The sequence below is a fragment of the Cibotium barometz genome, chromosome 65 (genome assembly GCF_041138505.1).
Source record: "Cibotium barometz isolate CiBa-2024 chromosome 65, ASM4113850v1, whole genome shotgun sequence".
NCBI lineage: Eukaryota > Viridiplantae > Streptophyta > Polypodiopsida > Cyatheales > Cibotiaceae > Cibotium > Cibotium barometz.
In genome coordinates this window covers 1,508,149-1,513,252 of record NC_141110.1, presented here as the reverse complement: position 1 = coordinate 1,513,252, position 5,104 = coordinate 1,508,149, and positions in this window count along the sequence as shown.

Sequence of the window (5,104 nt, the reverse complement as noted above, 5' to 3'; positions counted from 1 at the left end):
GTTCTTGAAGAACCGTAGCACTGAGAATAGTTATGTTTCTTGAATTCTGCCATGGGGTTCACTATGCTCCTGATTTTCAACCCTTCCGACAGATCTTTATCCGCACAGAAAGCCTGTAATGCATCCAGGTGTCTCTGTAATCCCTCCGGAGAGTGTGAGATTAGAACAATATCATCAGCATATAACAAGATGGGTATCAACACCCCTATGCCCCTGGGCCTCCCAATTTGTCTATATAATCAGAGACTGCATCAATGTACAGTCCAAAGAGGGTGGGCGATAGCAGGCATCCCTGCTTCACCCCTATCGCGCTGGTCACCCTATCAAATAGTTCGGACTCTACCTGTCACAAACTCATACAAAGCATATATCCCCCATTACATATCCTCGGGTACCTCAATGTCATGCAATCTGTGCATAAGCCTGGCAGGTGGTACGGTATCGAAAGGCTTTGCAGAAGTCCACAAAGCAGCAGTATATCCTTCTCTTATGTGCCTTGCCCTCTTCAATAAGTGCTCGAAGTGTCAGTATGTGATCCAAGGTAGTAAATCCTCTCTTGAAGCCAGCCTGTCCATGTGCTCGATGACCATGCCTCTCTGCCCATCAGCTCAGCTCCGACTCCAATATAGAGCCATATAATTTGGCCAAGTAATGACCAATCATGATCATCCTGTAGTTGCCTGGTACCATGGGGTCCCCACTCTTAAAGAGTGGTACAATGATATGCTCTGTCCAGCTTGTCGGGAAACCCTCACAAATGGCATGATTAAACACATGTACGATGAGCGGAGCCAAAGTGTCTCATGCATATGAGAAGTGCTCTCCAACTAGCCCATCATGATCCTGTGCCTTTCCATTCTGTAACCTGTCTATCGCATCTAGCACCATGTGCATAGTAAAAAAGGTGCTGCTAGCAAAAAAAAGTGCTGTTAGAGAAAATGAGAGAGGGGAGAGAGGCATGGCTCACTAGCCGCACACAGCAAAGAACGCTCTCCCACAGACTCGCATAGAAACTCTCTCGCATAGATTTTTGAAACTCTCTCCCTGCCACATTGAAGGTATGGCGGCTGCATGCACTGCCCGCCCTGCAACCTGTGGGTCAGAGAGGTGGAGGGGTGGAGTGTGGACCTGTAGGCTTGAAGGAGGAGGTGGCCCTGCAACCTGTGGGTGACAGAGACCTGTAACCTACGGAGGCCTGCAACCTGCGGGTGACAGAGACCTGCAACCTACGGAGGAGGCCGCTGCATGAAAGAAGGTGGTCCATCCCCTAAAGAGTTTGCCACACGTGGAGGGGGTGCACAAGCCTCGTTAAGAATAGAAAGATGTCTTTGAGAATTAAGTTAATTTATTCATTTATGATTACTTTTTAATGTTATTATGAATTGATGTGCTTTTATATCTAAGCAGTCCCAGTGCATTTAAAAATACCGTATCGTGATTCGTATCGCTTGATGAGCAAACATACGGGCATCACACACTATTATAGTGTTTTGTCCCATTGATTTAATAGGATTCTCATCAATCATCCCTCCGCCAACGTACTGCGTAATATCTCATGTGCATTTATATCACTTGTTTTTCTTCAATGTAGCATTTGATAGCAACTTTATAATAATATGAAAGCAACGCCTAGGCATGACAACAGATAGGTATCAATATCCTACTTAATGAGAATGGATCCTCCAAGAAGGATGTTTAACAGTCCTCCAGGTCCTTGGCATCCCCATAGGATTTGGGGTGTCCATTCACCAAAGCTGAATGGGGGTCTCACAAAGAATAAGGAAAACGTTTGTCAAATGGAGAGGAATGCAACTCAGCCCGGCTCGAAGGGTTCTGGTCCTGAAGCATATTTTGATTCCTGCATCAATTTATTTCCTCGTCGGACACCTTATGATCGACAACTTCTGATGATCGACAAGGATCTTAAGAGCTTGGAATCCCTACGTGGGGAGTTTCTCTGGTTAGGAGATGGCCTGACTTAAAAAATCCCCAAAGTGGTGTGGAGCTACATTGCTACTATACAAAATACAATATAAACACAAGTTGAAGATATTCAAGAAATGGCATGCCTCCCCAACACCGTCCTTTTCTTCACCCCCAATCGCCCATTTGGAAGGAATATGGAATTTCTTGGAACAAAAGAAAAGTGGAACTTTCCCTCACCCCCCAACAACTGGGAGACAAACGGAGGGGATTACATTTTTTGAATAACAAAGATAAAACCTATTTCCACAAAATTTAAGAAAATTTTGCCATAACCTCCTTTGTATGGCTGACTATTTCTCAAATTTTACATTCTAAATCTACTTAGAATTTATCCCAAGATAAATTTAGCACTCTAATTTAATCAATTCACATTTTTTTAAGAGAGAACATTACGAAAAGTTTAACTCTATTTAAATTATTACACATCTTGGATAAAGTAGGGCTCTTCAAAGAAGAGAAGGGGGAAGCCTTTCCATCAAGGCATAACATCCAATTTCAATTTAAAAGAAGCAAGAAATCATTAAAACCATAGAATAGAATTAGAAAAAAGTAGGATTTCTTACTTACATGGAGTTTTGTGAGCTATCCTTTGGCTTGAGGGATCGAGGGTTCTACTCTTGCTTGGATCAAGAGTGGCCACCAATTCTTTGTAGAGGAAATAGTAAAAAACAAGTGAATTATCAATGAATTCAATGTTTTTGGCTCTGGGAAGGAGTAGAGTAACAGTGCATAAAACACTATTAAGATTTTACAAAGGGGGAGGCTTCTATTTATAGGAAAAAGTGAGCCTCTAACCAAGCAAACTGATTCTAGAATTTTCTAGATCAGTTTGGTCACTTTTTGACCCTTTTTAGGTCAGTTTAGCTTACTTTTTGGATCTAGTTGAAACAGGAGAGAGGAGAGATGAAAATATCTCATTATTTGTAAGTTTAAAACTCATCCACACATGTGAAATAGGTGCCTCCTTCAATGAGGGGAATTCCCTCACACCGAGGTGTCAAAAATGCATCATTTTCTCTAAATATCTCTTCTTTTTTAACTAATAACCTTGTCCTTAGTCAACTCTTCATCTTATGTGAGTATTTACTCATTTTTGGGGGGGTTTTCTTTATTTCTTCAATTTATCTCCTCCCTACATTTGGATCAATCTAATTGGCCCCTCAGAACCTTAATCTAAAATTTTCAAAAAATCTGGACCCTTAGGCTAAGGCCTTTTGAATAGATTATAATTTATTTCTAATGCACCTTTTGAAATTATTTTGAACTTCTATTTCGAGGGAATTTATTTTAATAAGAAGATATATTTTTCCATCCAAAAATATCTAAAAATTGAATAATCTCTCTCTAGAACATTTTCTCTCTCTAAGCCAAAATAGGTAGAAACAAGATCTATTAATATTCTGACAAGGGGAATGATTACAAGGGGAGAGATTGGACATCTTGAGGGGCTGAGGGAGGAATCTTACATCCTACCCCACTTAAAAAACGTGAGATGTCCTCATCTGACAGGTGGAGTATGATCTCTTTCATCATCTTCTTCTTCTTCAATCACTTCTAGCGTTACGGCCTTGGAAGTGGACGACCGATTTGGGAACAACTCTCTTTGACTTCCCCTATTCTAAGGCAGATGTCTTGTATTACTTGGGATTAAAACTTCAGGTTGGTTAGAGGGTCTACCTCTGAGATTTCCATGATTTTGGCTAGATAGAAACCTGATTACTTTGGAAGGAAGGAACTGGAGTCTGGAATTTTGATCCCTTTTTTTTCTAAGCATCGTCTATCTTTAAAAACAATCATTTAATGAAACCCTTGTGTCACTAATCATAATCCTCAAAATCTCTGGTTGAATCCTTATTTCCAATCATTCCTTCATCGGTGTACCTATGGCATCATTGTAACCAGAACGCTCCACCACCTGTCCACTCAGGGCCTTTTCGATAGTTCCTAGCTCATAGTATTAGCCAGTAATATATTCACATATCAAAAATGGAATGTGCGTTGAAGATCAGTAAGATCAACCAACGGATCCATATAAAAGAGCCATGGACTCATCCGTTAAGGACCAACAAGGTCAATCAACCAGATCCATGCCCGAATTCAGAAAACAACTCTTACTCCTTGTTCCAATATCTTTCACGACACACGTGTGGGTATCGTGGGCGACCCAGAGCCCGAGCACCGTATGGTGAGCACCCTCTAGGATCCTTTGCAGGTGACCTACCGCTTCCCTCATAGGCCGCTTTCTTGGCCCCTCATCCACCATACCCACCGGAAGCTCTCCATTTAAATCGAACCGAGGCTGGTCAAGACCTCGACCGACCTTGCTATGCGAGACGTCCTCCGTTGACTCTCCGTCCCAGTTGTTGCAACTTTATCAACTAGGTCTCCACGACCTTAATCACAAGACGATGAAAACGCTTCCCTAGCATTCTTGACATAAAACACTCATTTAAAAACAGGCCATAAATACAATTTCTATAACGAACTCTCGTCTTTCCACATTAATCAACATTACTTAATCCACATTCATTTCATATAAATTCCCATTCTTATCATCCAATCACATCATTTTCCATCTCAACACTTCTTTCCTAAATTAACCTCATCAGATCTCATCCACTCGCATTTACCTATACATCTCATCACATCACATTCATTAACATCTATCCAGTTTACATCGCATCTTATCACATCCATTTCACATTCATTAACATCTATCCAGTTTACATCGCATCTTATCACATCCATTTCACATCACATCTCATTCATTCACATCCCGATTCACATCACATCACATCCATTCACATCCCATACCATTCATTCTCATCCCGATTCACATGCCATCACATAAAGTCACATCCCTTATCATTCATTCACATCCCGATTCACAGGCTGTCACATTCATCCACATCCCTTATCATTCATTCACATCGTGATTCACATGCTATCACATTCAATCACATCCCATATCATTCATATCTATCCAATTTACATCACATCTCATCGCCTCTATTCTCGTTCATATCTATCACTTCACATCCATACATATTCTTCCACATACATCCTCATCCATACTTATCACATACACATCCACATCTATCCTTTCATATACATCCAC